General features: G+C 42.1%; 1 pseudogene; it reads left to right on the plus strand.

The window, feature by feature from the left end:
- The window catches only part of LOC139546291 (FERM and PDZ domain-containing protein 4-like), a 77,715-nt pseudogene that overhangs the window by 45,443 nt on the left and 10,574 nt on the right, over positions 1 to 21,698 (plus strand).

Below are 21,698 nucleotides of genomic sequence, written 5' to 3' on the forward strand. Positions count from 1 at the left end.
CCACCCTGGCATTCTTACTTCCCTATCTCTTCATGCATAACATGGTGCATTCTAATTTAGATCCAGTATGTACTCATAGAATATATACAGTGGGGAGAACAAGTATTTGATACACCGCCGATTTTGCAGGTTTTCCTACTTACAAAGCATGTAGAGGTCTGTAATTTTTATCATAGGTACACTTCAACTGTGAGAGACAGAATCTAAAACAAAAATCCAGAAAATCACATTGTATAATTTTTAAGTATTTAATTTGCATTTTATTGCATGACATAAGTATTTGATACATCAGAAAAGCAGAACTTAATATTTGGTACAGAAACCTTTGTTTGCAATTACAGCGTTCATACGTTTCCTGTAGTTCTTGACCAGGTTTGCACACACTGCAGCAGGGATTTTGGCCCACTCCTCCATACAGACCTTCTCCAGATCCTTCAGGTTTCGGGGCTGTCGCTGGGCAATACGGACTTTCAGCTCCCTCCAAAGATTTTCTATTGGGTTCAGGTCTGGAGACTGTCTAGGCGACTCCAGGACCTTGAAATGCTTCTTACGGAGCCACTCCTTAGTTGCCCTGGCTGTGTGTTTCGGGTCGTTGTCATGCTGGAAGACCCAGCCACGACCCATCTTCAATGCTCTTACTGAGGGAAGGAGGTTGTTGGCCAAGTCCTCGCGATACATGGCCCCATCCATCCTCCCCTCAATACAGTGCAGTCGTCCTGTCCCCTTTGCAGAAAAGCATCCCCAAAGAATGATGTTTCCACCTCCATGCTTCACGGTTGGGATGGTGTTCTTGGGGTTGTACTCATCCTTCTTCTTCCTCCAAACACGGCGAGTGGAGTTTAGACCAAAAAGCTCTATTTTTGTCTCATCAGACCACATGACCTTCTCCCATTCCTCCTCTGGATCATCCAGATGGTCATTGGCAAACTTCAGACGGGCCTGGACATGCACTGGCTTGAGCAGGGGGACCTTGCGTGCACTGCAGGATTTTAATCCATGACGGCGTAGTGTGTTACTAATGGTTTTCTTTGAGACTGTGGTCCCAGCTCTCTTCAGGTCATTGACCAGGTCCTGCCGTGTAGTTCTGGGCTGATCCCTCACCTTCTTCATGATCATTGATGCCCCACGAGGTGAGATCTTGCATGGAGCCCCAGACCGAGGGTGATTGACCGTCATCTTGAACTTCTTCCATTTTCTAATAATTGCGCCAACAGTTGTTGCCTTCTCACCAAGCTGTTTTTCTATTGTCCTGTAGCCCATCCCAGCCTTGTGCAGGTCTACAATTTTATCCCTGATGTCCTTACACAGCTCTCTGGTCTTGGCCATTGTGGAGAGGTTGGAGGTTGGAGGTGTGTGGACAGGTGTCTTTTATACAGGTAACGAGTTCAAACAGGTGGAGTTAATACAGGTAATGAGTGGAGAACAGGAGGGCTTCTCAAAGAAAAACTAACAGGTCTGTGAGAGCCGGAATTCTTACTGGTTGGTAGGTGATCAAATACTTATGTCATGCAATAAAATGCAAATTAATTACTTAAAAATCATACAATGTGATTTTCTGGATTTTTGTTTTAGATTCCATCTCTCACAGTTGAAGTGTACCTATGATAAAAATTACAGACCTCTACATGCTTTGTAAGTAGGAAAACCTACAAAATTGACAGTGTATCAAATACTTGTTCTCCCCACTGTATATATATACAGTATATTTAAAACCCTGCTGTAATACAGTAGAAAAGGTGTACACATCATTTCCCTCGTGATTACATGTAGCTGCCATATAAGGGAGATGTGTTATAATTATGATGCTTTGCATTGAGATAGGCAGAGTAGGAAATAGTCAGGGGAACTATTGACACACGGGCTAGAGCTCGAACGGCGTGACGGCAGAGAGGTTACATAAGAGCAGTGCTCCAGAGGAGGACAGAGCGTATTGGATGCAGAGAGTCACACATCACTGAAGCTCGTCTGGCTCTAACCTACTCTAGTCTTGCTTTGGCTCTAATCTTGCTTTACCATTCATTTATTAATAGCCTAAATGATCATTATCCAAGCTACTCATCACATTAGGAATAGTAGGCTTACATTAATCTACAAATGCGATGATAGAGGCATGCAAACCTTTGTTATAAATGTGCATTTTTATGGTGAATTTTTTTTTCTTCCCCAAAGCTTACCCGACACATGCTAATAATTAGACCACAAGCTATCTAGCTAGCTAATTTTGTAAACAGTGATGTTGTTAACACCTGGTTAGCTTAAAACCTCTTAGCGCACAAATACCGTTATCGGGATCAAAATCGACAACATCCGGTGACGCTGGAGCGCACCAAATTCAAATTACAAAATCATAATATTAAACATTCATGAACATACAAGTGTCCTACATCATTTAAAAGCTTAACTTCTTGTTAATCCAGCCACTTTGTCAGATTTCAAAAACGCCTTATGGCGAAAGCACACCATGTGATTATCAGCGCCCCACACACAAAAGCATTAAAAACATTTTCCAAACCAGCACAGGCATCACAAAGTCAGAAATAGCGATAAAATAAATCACTTACCTTTGAAGATCTTCCTCTGTTTGCAATCCCAAGGGTCCCAGCTACACATCAAATGGTAATTTTGTTCGATAAAGTCCTTCTTTATATCCCAGAAAAGTCAGTTTATTTGGCGCGTTTGATTCAGTAATCCACCCGTTCCACTAGTTCAACATGAATACAAAGGAATCCCAACAGTTACCAATAAACTTTGTTCAAACAAGTCAAACAACGTTTCTAATCAATCCTCAGGTACCCTAATATGTAAATCAATGATACAATTTAAGACGGAGAATAGTGTGTTCATTTCCGGAGATAAATAACGAAGTGCACGCCCTCATCCACGCGCGCCACAAGACTACAGTCTAAAATGAGAGCCACCTTGAAAAACTACAACTACTAACTAATTTTTCAAAAAACAAGCCTGAAACACTTTCTAAAGACTGTTGACATCTAGTGGAAGCCATAGGAACTGCAATCTGGGAGGAATTCATTTGACTATCCCATAGACAAGCATTTGAATGGGTGGTGACCTCAAAAGAAAAATTATCCAGATGGATTCTCCTCAGGTTTTTGTCTGCCATATCAGTTCTGTTATACTCACAGATATTATTCTTAACAGTTTTAGAAACTTCAAAGTGTTTTATATCCAAGGCTACCAATTATATGCATATCCTAGCTTCTGGGCCTGAGTAACAGGCTTTGGGCACGTCAGTCATCCGAATTTACGAACACTGCCCCCGGCCCTTAAGAAGTTTTTAACAGCTAACCTAAACTCAAATTCAATCAAACTTGACTTTCCAGTGATGAAATGATCATGGCAGACCCTGTACTGACAGCTCAGGTTCAGGTCTTGACGGGCAAAAAGGTTTCTTTGCTTTTCTGACAGTTCTTGAGTTTTATCTCATTGGTATCACCAATGGTGTTTTCATGATTGCGGGGAATCTGTAAACATATTTTTCCCATTGTCTTTCCTGCCTTGTTAGAGCAGCCAAATACTCCACAGAAAATGACTGTGGTGATAAATCAACTCGTTTTAGGCACTGTTATCATGCAGTTTGGAGTAGCCACTCGGCTGTTGATGTTGCAAGAATTCATGCGGTGGTCTTCCAACATGGCCACCATTAGGAGTCGTACGTCAGAGACGGTGGAGGGTGGTTGGAAATAGAAAAGCTTTGCGGTAGTTATTGATTAAGGAGAACATCAAGATGAAGCAGCTGCTTTATAAGTGGGATGCACTGTTGAGTGCTACATTCCCGAGGGGTTCATGCTGATTGTACGGAGATTGTGACAGCCGGTTAAATGGCGTCCCTTGGGAAGGCAAGAACAAGATGTATGTCAGGAGAAGTGCAGAATTATCATAAGGAGACTTATACTTGGAATAGGGAGTAGGAATGGAGGGGAAAAAGAGAGACAGAGAAGGTCTAAGAGGGAGGAAGAAGGTGAGCTTGAGTCAGTTAAAAATGGCCGAAAAAAAGGGAGATGGTTTGTTAAAGGAGAATGGTAGAAAGTGTAAGCAGAGTGAGCTGAAGACAGGAGGATAAATAGAAGTGAATGAGGGCAAAGTATCGGAGATGGTTGGTGTGGTGAAGTTCTCGGAGCCCGAGGCTTGCACCGAGGGTCAGGATAAAGATGAGTATGTGACAATAGGAGTGAGGTTTTTGGAAAAAGTAGACCCTTGCCTTTTGGCTGATTCATTTGTGGTTTCAGGGTTGGTGAAAACAGAGTTTGGTGCTGTGGAATCGTTGAGGTTATCCAGAAGTGGTCTTGTGATAAATGTTTGTGTTAAACGAATGGGAGCAAGAGATGTGAATTGTTTTGCTTTCAAGAAAAGGGTGCCATTGAATAGAGTGAATAATAGCGGTAGTGGTAAATGTAAAAGTTGACCAACTGAAGGGGAAGATTCCCGGTGTTTGTGATAATTGTCGTTTGGTGCGACACAGACAGGGTGGCATGAGTGGCAAAACAGAATAGTCATTGTCTGTTCTTTTGAGTTTTGATGTTGAGTCTTTGCCCAACAAAGTGATGTTAGTGTAACAGTATAGCTTCCGTCCCTCTCCTCGCCCCTACCTGGGACCCTCTGCACACATCAACAACTGACACCCACAAAGCATCGTTACCCATTGTGCCACAAAGGCCACGGCCCTTGCAGAGGGGCACAACTACTTCAAGGTCTCAGAGCGAGTGACGTCACTGATTGAAACGCTATTAGCGCGCACCACCGCTAACTAGCTAGCTAGCTTCACATAGGTTACGTTAGGATATATAAGTTACCCTGTACAAGCTTTTGTGCCGAATACGTTACGTTGTTACAGGTGTCAAGCTTATGGGCATGTGGCAGCAGTGTGTAGGAGGGAGGTTCCTAGGTGTGAGAAGTGTGCAGAAGGGCATGAGACAAAGGAATGTGTAGCATTGGAGAAAGAAGTGTGTGTTAATTGTAGGGGTTCCCATGGAGCTGGGGATCAGAAATGTCCCATACGAGAGAGGCAGGTTGAGGTTTCCAGGGTTAGTGTAGTGCAGAAGTTGTCATATGCTGAGGCAGTGAAGAAAGTAGAGGAAGATGGGTCAAGGGGGAGGGATACTGAGAGGAGTGGTGTGAGTAGTAGATCTGTATCAGTACAGAGATATCAATATCATGATATATGATATATATCATGATATATGTTTCAGTAACATTGGATTTTTAGCATTTATAGCAATGGTTATCAACTGTACTGCAGGGATGGAACGTAAGTCGCAGAAAATTGAGGTGGTGGTGGAAGCTGCATTGAGGTATTTGGGTGTGCGAGACTTGACGTCAGAAGACTTACAGGGTATGTTGAGTGGTGGTGTCCCATCCTTTCAGGTTGTTGACCTGAGGTAGGACTAAATAGATGTAAATAGTGGAGTAGGGTGGTGTTGTCGTTTTTTATTATTGTTATTTATTTATTGTAGGCGTAGTGTTAGATGGTAGGGGTATTTATTCATTTTTTCAGTCTAGTTGTACTCCAGTCTAGTAGGTGGCGGTAATGCAACATTTATTGGATGGCAACCGCCATTAAACCTCACCGAAGAAGAAGAAGTGCTGATTCGAAGTCAACTACAAATTCGAAGTGAATTTGTCTCAGTGGCACCTTGGTGAATTTGAATGTAATCGAATACAATATGTTACAATCGTAACCCAAACCAAGCGAAACAACCATATAACAATGCCTCACAATGTGGTTGAAATGTCAGAAGACGTCTGAGTGTCTGTGGCCATAGGCCTCCATGTAAATGTTGAGAAAGACCCTGCATGCAACCTCTCGCTCAGTGCCTTGAAAGATTAATTGTGGGTATTCAGTGGCGAGTGGAACATGTGTCAGAAATGACTGTGAATTACACACTGGCTCCTCAGCCAGCCCATGAGCCTAATTACCCAGCACAGTGGGCACCATGGAGAGAGCTGCTACTGCTGCTGCTGCTCCTGCCTTGGATGCTACAGTCCTGCTGGAGAGGGGAATTGGAGAAGGGAAAGCTGGAGGAAAATACAGGAAGATGCAAAGCTACAAAGCAGCACACAAACTGTTTTCTTAACTGCTTATGTGGTATTAAAAAAATGACCTGTCAATGTAAAGACTGCTATCATTTGCGTACTGGACATGATCTACAAATGCACGTATTCAACAGTGGTGGAAAAAGTACCCACATTTCATACTTGAGTAAAAGTGAAGATACTTGAATAAAAGTCTAAAATAATTGTGTTTAAAATATACTTAACTATCAAAAGTAAAAGAAAAAGTATAAAGAATTTCAAATTCCTTATATTAAGCAAACAAGATGGCACCATTTAGCCAGGGACACACTCCAACATTCAGACATTATTTACAAACAAAGCATGTGTGTTTAGTGAGTCCACCAGATCAGAGGCAGTAGGGATGACCAGGGATGTTCTGTTGAAAAGTGCGTGAATTGGACCATTTTCCTGTCCTGCTAAGCATTCAAAATGTAACAAGTACATTTGGGTGTCAAGGTAAATGTATTGAGTAAAAAGTACAATATTTTCTTAAAGAATGTTGTAAAAGTTTTCAAAAATATAAATAGTAAAGTAAAGTACAGATACACCCAAAAATTACTTAACTGTACTTTAAAGTGTTTTTTGTTAAGTACTTTACACCACTGGTATTCAACACAGTTAGCATGATAGTCAAATTGAATAGCAGTGTATTTACATAGATTAGGGAATATCAACTATTTCAATTCAACGTTGACTAGTTGAAATGAGAGGGGGAAATCAGGGTTTGAGGTAGATTGAGTAACAGTCAGTGAGTGACAGGTTGGCCAACCACAGTGGTGCCACAGGTCAAACATGATCCCAGTATGTCTCTGTTAGAACCTCAGGACCTTTTACTGACCCCTCCCCATAATGCACCACCTCACACAGGCCAATTGTCTCATAGGCTAATGGCCACAGTGTCTATTTCGGGTTTCCAGTGTTCCTGAATAATCACGTGCATGTAAGACGCTGCCATATACTGTTTCACTGCTGAATCTTGAAAAGGCATGGAGTACATTTTCTGTGTCAGTATGTGTGTGGGTTTTGTTTGAGATTTTCTTATTAAGAGTGGCAGTGAGCGTTAGCTGCAGGAAGATACAATGTCAGCTTGATTGTCATCGCCCACGTGTTCTATTTCGAGGCATGGCAGTAGTTTGTAATTTCTGACTAAATGCTGCTTTTCAGCGTTGAACGTTTAAGGATCTTAATAGACTGGTTCATATCGAAGAGACATTTAATGCTGTACTCCTGCTGTATTTTTTAGATTTATAGAATAATCTGGCCAAAGTTACAGCAGTATTTCATAGAATGGAATCTTGGTGCATATAGATTTTTACATACTTTGTTACATAGATTTTGAACACATTTTTGGCCCATTTTCATTTTGGATATACTGAATCACACATCTGTTTTAAATAGGAAATGTATGGTAAAAAACAAACAGATTTGTGTCTTTCAGCTGGTGTGTCAGTCTTTTAGTGACATTGTTAGGGTTGAAAAGCTACCGGTAATTTACCAAAGTTACAGGAATCTTCAGTAATTTTGGGAATTAACAGAAATTCTAGGGCATTCTATCGTACCTTTGGTAATTTATACACTCTTAGAAAAAAGGGTTCCATTGACCCCATCGTAGAATCCTTTTTGGTTCTAGGTACAACCCTTTTTGGTTCCATATAGAGGACTCTGTGGAAAGGGTTCTTCATGGAACCCAAAAGGGTTCTACCTGGAACTAAAAAGGGTTCTTCAAAGGGTTCTCCTATGAGGACAGCTTTTTAGGTTCTAGATAGCATGTTTTTTTCTAAGAGTATACTTGAATAGCTTAAACATTTTTTGTATTCATATATAGTATTAATGTACTCTATCTGTGTCCATATTGTCCATACTTTTCTAGTAGCTAGACCATGTGGTTTAGTAATTCATTCATTATTAAAGCATCTAATCAACAATGCCATTATTTTCAATTACCTCTGCAACTTGTCCAACTATTGACTTTTTTCATAACTTCCACCAGTTTGACGCCAAAACATTGACAACAAATAAGTATTGACAGTAAAATATATACAAGTTTGTAAAAACATTTAAAGGATATTTGAATGCTGAAACCCTCATATTAAATACCAATGATATTCACTAAGCTGATGGTTTAAATTTAGGATAATGTTTTACAGCTTTGTCATCTAAAATGTATTTGAAAATAATTGTAAATCTTGTTTAATTATTTCATATATTTTACATGTGATAAGGCCACACATGAGATAATTACAGACCACTGTGATAATCTGACATCCTGAAAAGGGCCACTAAATGTCTTGTGATAGATTACATAAAATACTTGAAAGAAACCAAAATTATGGTAGTTTACTGGTAAACTTTGAAAGTTTCCTGTAATTTACTCCCTTTTCAATCGTCGACTCTATAGTTGATTCATAGAAAAAGCCTCTGGACACTTCCACTCAGATGCACATTTCTTTAATGTAGCTGAGCTTCTGGTCAGTGGATCTTCATCAGAGTGATACTATTCTTACCTGTTCTATGGTTTTCCTTCTCCTTTCTCCTCTCCCAGCCACGTGTCCCAAAGCAGCTCCTTGGAGGAGGTTCGTCTGGACGGGGACATGTTTGTACCACCGGCCCCCCGTAAGGTGGAGATGAAACGAGATCCAGTCCTGGGCTTCGGCTTTGTGGCAGGCAGTGAAAAACCAGTGGTGGTTCGGTCAGTCACACCAGGTAACACACCAGCCCACCTGTAAACCAATCAGCATTAATGAACCACATCTAACCAATAATGTCACATATAGCCATTAGCAACAGGAAGTAATATTTAGTACTATCCAATGGTGACCAGATGACAAAAGATGGCGACCAATGGGTGATGATGACATCCAATGAAAGTCCATGTTCATGTTATATTAATTGACCATTCACATTAGGGTACTTCCTAAATTAGCCAAACTTAAGCCTAAAGGCCAGAGTACAATGAATTCAGAAAACAAAGATGAATTACTAGCTAGAAACGTTGTAATTGATACCACTGGGGTTCCCTGTGTCTTGGTAGGAGGTCCCTCTGAGGGCAGACTGACCCCCGGAGACGAGATCATCATGATTAACGACGAGCTGGTCAGCTCCGCCCCCAGGGAGATGGTCATTGACCTCGTCAGGTACAGGATCTCAACGTCTCTAATAGCATACCCTGCTGAGTTTAGATAGGATTTATGTTTGTACTGTAGGCCAGTTCTTTCCTGGAACATTGTGATATCAAGCTGTGTGTGCTTTGCCTGGCTGAGTCATTTTCATCACTCGTGAGTCCTTCGCCGGGACAGTAGACAGTAAATGTCTATATGAATGCATTAATGCCTGAAAAGAAACAAACAGTGAACAATCTACTTATAGGATAATTCCCTCTGTATAGTTTCAATTTGAATACCAATAATAATGTGTAGGTACATGTAGTGGGTACAGCGTTTAGCCCTGCTGCACCATGCAGGTCCAAACGTATAGCAGTGGGAGTTATTTCCATGTGTCTTATTAAATTGATGTGTTTGACTCAGGTGACTAAGTGAGTGAGTGAGTGAGTGAGTGAGTGAGTGAGTGAGTGAGTGAGTGAGTGAGTGAGTGAGTGAGTGAGTGAGTGAGTGAGTGAGTGAGTGAATGAGTGAGTGAGGGAATGAGTGAGTGAGTGAGTGAGTGAGTGAGTGAGTGAGTGACTAAGTGAGTGAGTGAGTGAGTGAGTGAGTGAGTGAGTGAATAAGTGAGTGAGTGAGTGAGTGAGTGAGTGAGTGAGTGAGTGAGTGAGTGAGTGAGGGAATGAGTGAGTGAGTGAGTGAGTGACTAAGTGAGTGAGTGAGTGAGTGAGTGAGTGAGTGAGTGAGTGAGTGAGTGAGTGAGTGAATAAGTGAGTGAGTGACTAAGTGAGTGAGTGAGTGAGTGAATAAGTGAGTGAGTGAGTGAATGAATAAGTGAGTGAGTGGCTGAGTGAGTGAGTGAGTGACTAAGTGAGTGAGTGAGTGAGTGGCTGAGTGAGTGAGTGAGTGAGTGAGTGAATGACTAAGTGAGTGAGTGAGTGAGTGAGTGAGTGAGTGAGTGAGTGAGTGAGTGAGTGAGTGAGTGAGTGAGTGAGTGAGTGAGTGGCTGAGTGAGTGAGTGACTGAGTGAGTGAGTGACTAAGTGAGTGAGTGAGTGAATGAATAAGTGAGTGAGTGGCTGAGTGAGTGAGTGAGTGAGTGAGTGAGTGAGTGAGTGAGTGAGTGAGTGGCTGAGTGAGTGAGTGAGTGAGTGGCTGAGTGAGTGAGTGAGTGAGTGAGTGAGTGAGTGAGTGAGTGAGTGAGTGAGTGAGTGAGTGAGTGAGTGAGTGAGTGAGTGACTGAGTGAGTGAGTGAGTGGCTGAGCGGCCAGTCCTCTCATGACCTACATGTTGTGGACTGTGGAGTGTGTCTGTACAGCAGATTAGTGCAGTGAAAAATGAGACTAAGGAGTCCATTCCATCACTGCTCCCCTGGCCTTGCAGTGTATTGTGCTCTCTCTCAGCAGTAAACTACTGTACCAATACAGGATTAACTTCCAGGCATGAGGCATCGCTAGAACAGATTGCTGTAACACTTTATTTGGAAACCATCTCTAGATGCTCTACAGACTATCTACAAACTATCAGTTACATTTCAACAAACTATCTAGTAACCCTAAACATAACACTTACACTAACCCTAAACTTAACCCTTAACCTAACCCTAAACTTAACCCTTACCCCTAACCCTAAACTTAACCCTTACCCTAACCCTAAACTTAACCCTTACCCTAACCCTAAACTTAACCCTTACCCTAACCCTAAACATAACCCTTACCCTAACCCTAAACTTAACCCTTACCCTAACCCTAAACTTAACCCTTACCCTAACCCTAAACGTAACCGTTAACCTAACCCTAAACTTAACCCTTACCCTGACCCTAAACTTAACCATTACACTAATCGTAAACTTAACCCTTACCCTAACCCTAAAGTTAACCCTTACCTCTAACCCTAAACTTAACCCTTACCCTAACCCTAAACTTAACACTTACCCTAACCCTAAACTTAACCCTTACCCCTAACCCTAAACTTAACTGTTACCCTTAACCCTAAACTTAACCCTTACCCCTAACCCTAAACTTAACCCTTACCCTGACCCTAAACTTAACCCTTACACTAATCGTAAACTTAACCCTTACCCTAACCCTAAACTTAACCCTTACCATAAACCTAAACTTAACCCTTACCCTAACCCTAAACTTAACCCTTACCATAAACCTATACTTATCCCTTACCCTAACCCTAAACTTAACATTTACTCCCAACCCTAAACTTAACCCTTACCCCTAAACTTAACCCTAACTCTAAACTTAACACTTACCCCTAACCCTAAACTTAACCCTTACCCTAACCCTAAACTTAACCTTAACCTTTACCCCTAACCCTAAACTTAACCCTTACCCTAACCCTAAACTTAACCCCTACCCTAACCATAACTGTAACCTTAGCAAGCAGTTATCAACCGATATACTACATGATCAAAAGTATGTGGACACCTGCTTGTATTACATCTCATTCCAAAATCATTGCCTTTAATATGGAGTTGGTCCCCCCTTTGCTGCTATAACAGCCTCCACTCTTCTGGGAAGGCTTTCCACTAGATGTTGGAACATTGCTGCGGGCACTTGCATCCATTCAGCTACAAGAGCATTAGTGAGGTCGGGCACTGATGTTGGGCGGTTAGGCCTGGCTCGCAGTCGATGTTCCAATCCCAAAGGTCTTCCATGGGGTTGAGGTCAGGCCAGTCAAGTTCTTCCACACCAATCTCGACAAACCATTTCTGTAGGTACCTCGCTTTGTGTACGGGGGCATTGTCATGCTGAAACAGGAAAGGGCCTTCGCCAAACTGTTGCTACAAAGTTGGAAGCACAGAATCGTCTAGAATGTAATTGTATGCTGTAGCGTTAAGATTTCCCTTCACTGGAATTAAGGGGTCTAGCCCGAACCAGAAAAAACTGCCCCAGACCATTATTCCTCCTCCACCAAACTTTACAGTTGGCACTATGCATTCAGGCAGGTAGTGTTCTCATGGCATCTGCCAAACCCAGATTCGTCTGTCGGTCTGCCAGATGGTGAAGCATGATTCATCACTCCAGAAAATGCGTTTCCATTGCTCCAATGGGGGAGAGAATTACACCACTCCAGCCAACGCTCGGCACTGTGCATGGTGATCTTAGACTTGTGTACGGCTGTTTGGCCATGGAAACCCATTTCATGAAGCCCCCGACAAACAGTTATTGTGCTTCACGCTTCAGCACTCTACGGTCCCATTCTGTGAGCTTGTGCGGCTTACCACTTTGCGGCTGAGCCATTGTTGCTCTTAGACGTTTCCACTTCACAATAACAGCACTTACAGTTGGCAGCTCGAGCAGGGCAGAAATCTGACGAACTGACTTGTTGTAATGGTGCCATCCTATGACGTTGCCACGTTAAAAGTCACTAAGCTCTTGATTATAGGCCATTCTATTGACAATGTTTGTTCTATGGAGATTGCATAGCTGTGTGCTCGATTTTATACACCTGTCAGTAACGGGTGTGTCTGAAATAGCCGAATTTTTTGTATGTATAGTGTAGTTTGTTGATAGTATGACCATCTGTAGAGCATCTACTGATGGACTATCCAGACAAAGTGTGACCCAGATTGCTCATCTTGTTAACCCATCTTTGTGGGCTTATTTCTAACAGTCATAATCTGCCCACTGTAGGCAAAACAACGCATGACTCAGAGTGGATTAATCGACTTCCGCTGAATTTGACATATGTACCTTTTCAATCTATAATGATGTTTTTGGTTTGTTTGTGTTGTGTTCCCAGGAGCTGCAAAGAATCCATTGTTTTGACAGTGGTCCTACCGTACCCAGTAAGTCTTCCTCCCATCTTCAAAGGTTCCATTGAAAAGATTCAGAGCAAACTCCTGGGGAAAAGATTTCAATAGACGGTTTGTCTGCGATGCTGATTGGTTTGTTGACTCTGTGAATCCGAGACAATCCGAGACATGAAACGTGTCCATATGTCTGTGCTTGCGTTGTAACAGGCAGGATACTGCTGAGTGTTCCCCTGGTTAACTCACAGGGACTGCAGTCTGAACACTGAACACTGAACACGGTCCAAGTCCTCTCATGGTAGCTTCAAAACCAAGCTTGAGACCCCGAGTTAACCTGAACCTGCCATGTCCACAGTTGTTAGTACTCGGGAGAAGCATATGGTGATGGATACAATGCCACAGTAACCGCTATTGTGAACGTCAGTGATATGATTTATAGAATAGTTCAATGAGATGGATTTGTGCTGTCATCACCAAAATAGACAATGATTTTAATATAATTCTGTCTATTGTGTTGTAACCTGGCTTTCGGAAGCACATTTCAGAAGTAACTGTAGAGAAAACAATAGTGGTTTATATATTACAATAGCATTTACATCCAGAAAGGCTACACAGAACTTGTCAAACTTATTCAATTGAATATTTCACAAACAGCTCTGAAAATTATATAATCTGAGCATTACTGTACATTCTTCTAATTATGTTTCCCTGTACGAAGACTGTCTCTATAGCCTGATAAGTGTTATTATACTGGAAACTACTTCACCTTGAGAAGGAGCTCATCATACAGTGCCTTGCGAAAGTACTCACGTCCTATGCATTTTTCCTATTTTGTTGCCTTACAACCTGGAATTAAAATAGATTTTTGGGGGGATTTGTATCATTTGATTTACACAACATGTCTACCACTTTGAAGATGCAAAATATTTTTTAGAAACAAGACAAAAAAACAGAACTTGAGCATCATAACTATTCACCCCCCAAAGTCAATACTTTGTAGAGCCACCTTTTGCAGCAATTAACACTGCAAGTTTCTTGGGGTATGTCTCTATAAGCTTGGCACATCTAGCCACTGTGATTTTTGCCCATTCTTCAATGCAAAACTGCTCCAGCTCCTTCAAGTTGGATGGGTTCCACTGGTGTAACAGCAATCTTTAAGTCATTCCACAGATTCTCAATTGGATTGAGGTCTGGGTTTTGACGAGGCCATTCCAATACCTTTAAATGTTTCCCCTTAAACCACTCAAGTGTTGCTTTAGCAGTATGCTTAGGGTCATTGTCCTGCTGCAAGGTGAACCTCTGTCCCAGTCTCAAATCTCTGGAAGACTGAAACAGGTTTCCCCTCAAGAGTTTCCCTGTATTTAGCGCCATCCATCATTCCTTCAATTCTGACCGGTTTCCCAGTCCTTGCTGATGAAAAACATCTCCACAGCATGATGCTGCCACCACCATGCTTCACTGTGGGGATGCTGTTATCAGGGTGATGGGAGGTGTTGGGTTTGTGCCAGACATGGTGTTTTCCTTGATGTCCAAAAAGCTACATTTTAGTCTCATCTGACCAGAGTACCTTCATCTGACCAGAGTACCTTCTTCCATATGTTTGGGGAGTCTCCCACATGAATTTTGGCAAACAACAAACATTTTTGCTTCTTTTTTTCTGGCCACTAAAGTGGTCCAATGGACAGATACTCCAATCTCTGCCGTGGAGCTTTGCAGCTCCTTCAGGGTTATCTTGGGTGTCTTTGCTGCCTCTCTGTTTAATGCCCTCCTTGCCTGGTCTGTGAGTTTTGGTGGGTGGCCCTCTCTTGGCATGTTTGTTGTGGTGCCATATTCTTTCCATTTAAAAAAAATGGATTTAATGGTGCTCCATGGGATGTTCAAAGTTTCTGATATTTTTTTTATAACCCAGCCCTGATCTGTACTTCTCCATAACTTTGCCCCTGACCTGTTTGGTCTTCATAGAACTGCTTGCTTGGTGGTTTTGCAGACTCTGGGGCCTTTCAGAACAGGTGTATATATACTGAGATCAGGTGACAGATCATGTGACACATAGATTGCACACAGTTGGACTTTATTTAACTAATTATATGACTTCTGAAGGTAATTGGTTGCTCCAGATCTTATTTAGGGGCTTCATAGCAAATGGTGTGAATACATACTATATGCACGCACCACTTTTCCGTTTCTTATTTTTTAGATCTTTTTAAAACAAGTTCATTTTTTAATTTCACTTCACCAATTTGGACTATTTTGTGTATGTCCATTTCATGAAATCCATATAAAAATACATTTAAATTACAGGTTGTAATGCAACAAAATAGGGAAAACGCCAAGGGGGTGAATACTTTTGCAAGGCACTGTAAAAGCACCTTCCGTTCGCTTGAGAGAGAGGGAGAAGGTGGAGAGAGAGAGTGAAGGGAGAGAGAGAAAGACAGAGTGAAGGGAGAGAGAGAGAGAGAGACAGAGTGAAGGTAGAAAGAGAGAGACAGAGTGAAGGGAGAGAGAGAGGGACAGGGAGACAGAGGGAGAGAGAGCGAAAGAGAGGGATAAGGGAGAGAGAGAGAGGAGAGAGAGAGAGCGATAAGGGAGAGAGAAAGAGAAAGAGAGAATGCTGTGTGTTCCAACTCTAGCAGAAATCATGCTGTGTTGTAACCTGGCTTTCGGAAGCACATTTCACATTTTTCATATTACAAAAGTAACAATTACATTCAGAAAGGCTGCACAGAACTTGTAAAACGTATTAAATTGAATCATTTCAAAAACAGCTCTGAAAATTATATAATTTGAGCATTAATTTCTTCTAATTATATTTCTCTGTATGAAGTCTCTGCTCTCACACGAGAGAGAGGCCGAGAGAGGGAGAGGCAGAAAGAGAGCGGGGGAGAGAGAGAGAGAGGCCGAGAGAGGGAGAGGCAGAAAGAGAGCGGGGGAGAGAGAGAGAGAGGCCGAGAGAGGGAGAGGCAGAAAGAGAGCGGGAGAGAGAGAGAGAGAGGCCGAGAGAGGGAGAGGCAGAAAGAGAGCGTGGGAGAGAGAGAGTGAGCGAGAGAGAGAGAGAGAGAAGAGAGAGAGAGAGAAACGGCTGATTTGCTGTGACTTCTCCGAAGGGGAAGTCCTGTTGCCAACTGTTTTTTAAATTCTGTTTCTCCCACCGACCCCCACCCCTAGTCACCCAAATCTGCGTTCATCAGTGCAGCCAAAAAGGCCAAGTTAAAGTCTAATCCAGTGAAAGTCCGCTTCGCAGAGGAGGTCATCATTAACGGTCAAGTCCCGGTAAGACCTACAGTACTGTACTGAAACTATCCATCCCTCTCTGTCTCATGTGATTGTATACCAGTGTTCTCCAAAAGCTAAAAGCACCAATGATAATGACTTTGAATATTCTAATATTGCAATATATGTTACACTGTTAAACTGTATTGGACGCAGTCGTGTTCTTCTTCACATTGCAATTACTGATAGTTATTTCCATTATCTTCCCCCATTTCACAGTGTAGCCCACTGATCAATATGGAAGCTATAGTAATCATCCCCATTTCACAGTGTAGCCCACTGATTAATATGGAAGCTATAGTAATCATCCCCATTTCACAGTGTAGCCCACTGATCAATATGGAAGCTAAAGTAATCATCCCCATTTCACAGTGTAGCCCACTGATCAATATGGAAGCTATAGTAATCATCCCCATTTCACAGTGTAGCCCACTGATCAATATGGAAGCTATGGTAATCATCCCCATTTCACAGTGTAGCCCGCTGATCAATATGGAAGCTATAGTAATCATCCCCATTTCACAGTGTAGCCCACTGATCAATATGGAAGCTATGGTAATCATCCCCATTTCACAGTGTAGCCCACTGATCAATATGGAAGCTATAGTAAACATCCCCATTTCACAGTGTAGCCCACTGATCAATATGGAAGCTATGGTAATTATCCCCATTTCACAGTGTAGCCCACTGATCAATATGGAAGCTATAGTAATCATCCCCATTTCACAGTGTAGCCCACTGATCAATATGGAAGCTATAGTAATCATCCCCATTTCACAGTGTAGCCCACTGATCAATATGGAAGCTATAGTAATCATCCCCATTTCACAGTTTAGCCCACTGATCAATATGGAAGCTATGGTAATCATCCCCATTTCACAGTGTAGCCCACTGATCAATATGGAAGCTATAGTAATCATCCCCATTTCACAGTGTAGCCCACTGATCAATATGGAAGCTATAGTAATCATCCCCATTTCACAGTGTAGCCCACTGATCAATATGGAAGCTTTGGTAATCATCCCCATTTCACAGTTTAGCCCACTGATCAATATGGAAGCTATAGTAATCATCCCCATTTCACAGTTTAGCCCACTAATCAATATGGAAGCTATGGTAATCATCCCCATTTCACAGTGTAGCCCACTGATCAATATGGAAGCTATGGTAATCATCCCCATTTCACAGTGTAGCCCACTGATCAATATGGAAGCTATAGTAATCATCCCAATTTCACAGTGTAGCCCACTGATCAATATGGAAGCTATGGTAATCATCCCCATTTCACAGTGTAGCCCACTGATCAATATGGAAGCTATGGTAATTATCCCCATTTCACAGTGTAGCCCACTGATCAATATGGAAGCTATGGTAATCATCCCCATTTCACAGTGTAGCCCACTGATCAATATGGAAGCTATAGTAATCATCCCCATTTCACAGTGTAGCCCACTGATCAATATGGAAGCTATGGTAATCATCCCCATTTCACAGTGTAGCCCACTGATCAATATGGAAGCTATGGTAATCATCCCCATTTCACAGTGTAGCCCACTGATCAATATGGAAGCTATAGTAATCATCCCCATTTCACAGTGTAGCCCACTGATCAATATGGAAGCTATAGTAATCATCCCCATTTCACAGTGTAGCCCACTGATCAATATGGAAGCTATAGTAATCATCCCCATTTCACAGTGTAGCCCACTGATCAATATGGAAGCTATGGTAATCATCCCCATTTCACAGTGTAGCCCACTGATCAATATGGAAGCTATGGTAATCATCCCCATTTTCTTCTTATTTCCAGGAATCTGTGAAGGACAACTCTCTGCTCTTCATGACAAATGTTCTGAAGGTGTACCTGGAGAACGGACAGACGAAATCCTTTAAGTTTGACAGGAACACGTCCATTAAGGTACAGTACGCTGTGGTCCCGTGTGGCTCAGTTGGTAGAGCATGGCGCTTGCAACGCCAGGGTTGTGGGTTCATTCCCCACGGGGGGACCAGGATGAATATGTATGAACTTCCCAATTTGTAAGTCGCTCTGGATAAGAGCGTCAGCTAAATGACTTAAATGTAAAAATGTAAATGCATTCACTAAGACATTAAGGTAGGGTACGCTGTGGCATTCACTAAGACATTAAGGTAGGGTACGCTGTGGCATTCATTAAGGTAGGGTACGCTGTGGCATTCACTAAGACATTAAGGTAGGGTACGCTGTGGCATTCACTAAGACATTAAGGTAGGGTACGCTGTGGCATTCATTAAGGTAGGGTACGCTGTGGCATTCACTAAGACATTAAGGTAGGGTACGCTGTGGCATTCACTAAGACATCGTAATGGGGACAGTGTTTCGTTTAAAAAAAAATGACTTTTCTATTTAACCTTACATCATTCATAGGCCACTTCTAGAAGAGTTCATTGCTTTGAACACAGCAGCATATCATATTATCTTTACTTCATTAGGATTCAGCAGGTGTCCAAATGTGCATTACACAAAGCACTCCCACGAAGGCACGTCAGCTGGAACTTCATGTACCTGTGAAGCATGGAGAAGTAGGCCAGGGCTTTTTTCCCTCATAAACAAAACATCTCCAAACGTGTACGTTTTTTATCTGTGTGATATTATGTAACGCCGGCTGACACAATGTCAAGTTATGCGCTGTACAATTATGATTATGGGATGTGAAAAAATCCTCCATTTTGAATAGGTTTTTACTGAGACTCAAACCCCATTTATTTTCCATTATCTTACTAGGATATGCAGTATTTTTTTTTTGCTTAAGAATACATACATATTTAGCTAGGGTATATATAATGCAAATGTGTGCTTTACACAGCTTTTCTCCTCTCGTCACACCTCACTCTGTCACTTGGTGGTCCCTGCACGTGCCTGACACATACAGTAACATATGAATAATGAATGTGTCTTCTGTCTGTGTGACAGGATGTCATCTTGACCCTGCAAGAGAAGCTCTTCATTAAGAGTATTGAACACTTCTCGCTGATGCTGGAGCACAGACACGAGGGCTCGGCCAGCAGACTCATGCTCCTCCACGAGCAGGAGATGTTAACTCAGGTGAGACGTCATGGGGGGAGGGGGAGGGGATGACAGTGGGGTGGCTTCATGCTCGGGTAGACGACAGATTGACAATATTAGGCCCCAATACAGTGTAATCAAATATGACCTGCTTTTTTTCTCATAGTCAGTGTGAAATGGATGTTGGTGGGCATGTGATTGAATGATTGTAGGGTAACGGTGAACATTATGCAGACACCCCAACAGACTGTTGATGAATATAAGTATAATGTGGCTGAGAAATTGTTTTTCACCTTTTGCTCATTTTAAATATGTGATACAGTCACAAAAAAGACAGGTCAGTATTATATATTCAATATAAAAATGAAAAACTGTAATAAAACAATGTTTATCATTCTGGTCTTAAATACATTTGTTATAACAAATGTGAGTTATACATTTTGTTTTGTTTCTGTAAGCATACAAACGAGGATATAGATTTGAAGCTTATTTTATAGGTTTGTAATGAGTTTTTAAAATAAATGTCAGCATTTAAATGGCAGTATCTTTAATCCATTATTCATTATTCATGACACCGCATCACTAAATGTCACTTCCTTGTCCTGGTCTGGTGCCTTAGGCAACACAGAGACCAGGGGCGCACAAGATGAAATGCTTCTTCCGCATCAGCTTTGTCCCAAAGGACCCCATTGACCTCCTCAGGAGAGATGCTGTGGCGTTTGAATACCTCTATGTTCAGGTGAGTCACAGCACATGGAAGACAACACTGCCTGATTGAAAAGTATCAGGTTTGTTGTGTTATCAAAATGTATATTTTTCTATGATATTCATTGATGTGTATTTGGTAAGATTCCTTGTAGAAACATTAGCTCAGAAAAATGTAAATGATCTGCTGTTGACTTGGAGCCCACCACAACCAGAGATACTAGGGGAGCCAAATGTAACTTCATACCATAGTTACTGTGTACTAGTTCTGTCTGGTTCAAGGTCAGGAACAATAGTCTAACCAGTGTAACATCTCTCCTCTCCCCTTTGCTTTTCTCTCCTGTCCTATCTTCCTCCTCCTCTTCTCCAAGAGCTGTAATGACGTGGTGCTGGAGAGATTTGGGTCAGAGCTGAAATACGACACGGCCCTGCGTCTGGCTGCCCTGCAGATGTACATCCTCACCATTAACACCAAACAATCGCAGAAAGTCTCCCTCAAGTACATTGAGTGAGTAGCTTGGGTTTCACACTGCTTCCCACCACCAGGTCAACACAGAACAGATCCAATGTCTAGTGTGATTCCTTAAACATGGCACTGCATTTCCTTACATGTTCAGTCCAGCAACACATTGTTATGAGAGCTTTTGACACCCTCACAACATTAGACTCTCAACACTTACTCAGTGACTTGAGAATAATCTGGAAATAAAAAATCATTATCTGGCTTGGGTGTCTTCATGAAGGAATTACATCCATGTCAGATACAGTAATGATTTCCCCATTGATTGGTGCGTCATAAATACCACAGGTATTTAATATGCATATTGATTATAATCGACTAGCTGTTGGCTAATCAATGCACCCCCTCTTTATAAAGTGATTGATTGTTGCTGGACGAATGCATTCTTCTGTTGTACATTAAACCTGTGTTACCATGGTTTCTTGCTCTACAGGAAGGAGTGGGGTTTGGCACTGTTCCTCCCTCCTGCAGTACTATCCAGTATGAAAGAGAAGAACATCAAGAAAGCCCTAACACACATTCTCAAAACCAACCAGAATCTGGTACCTCCTGGAAAAAAGGTAGAGTACCTTTATTATCGCTCTCCTGTTTCCTCTCTCTCTCTCTCTCTCTCTCTCTCTCTCTCTCTCTCTCTCTCTCTCTCTCTCTCTCTCTCTCTCTCTCTCTCTCTCTCTCTCTCTCTCTCTCTCTCTCTCTCTCTCTCTCTCTCTCTCTCTCTCTCTCTCTCTGTCTCTCTCTCTGTCTCTCTCTCTCTCTCTCTCTGTCTCTGTCTCTGTCTCTGTCTCTGTCTCTGTCTCTGTCTCTGTCTCTGTCTCTCTCTCTCTCTCTCTCTCTCTCTCTCTCTCTCTCTCTCTCTCTCTCTCTCTCTCTCTCTCTCTCTCTCTCTCTCTCTCTCTCTCTCTCTCTCTCTCTCTCTCTCTCTCTCTCTCTCTCTCTCTCTCTCTCTCTCTCTCTCTCTCTCTCTCTCTCTCTCTCTATCTCTCTCTCTCTCTCTCTCTCTCTCTCTCTCTCTCTCTCTCTCTCTCTCTCTCTCTCTGTCTCCTCTTCTCCATCTCTCTCTCTCTCTCTGTCTCCTCTTCTCCATCTCTCTCTCTCTCTCTCTGTCTCCTCTTCTCCATATCTCTCTCTGTCTCCTCTTCTCCATCTCTCTCTTTCTCTCTCTCCTGTCTCCTCTTCTCTCTCTATCTCTCTCTCTCTTTCTCTCTCTCCTGTCTCCTCTTCTCTC

This window comes from Salvelinus alpinus, chromosome 20 (genome assembly GCF_045679555.1).
Source record: "Salvelinus alpinus chromosome 20, SLU_Salpinus.1, whole genome shotgun sequence".
NCBI classification, from domain to species: Eukaryota; Metazoa; Chordata; class Actinopteri; order Salmoniformes; family Salmonidae; genus Salvelinus; species Salvelinus alpinus.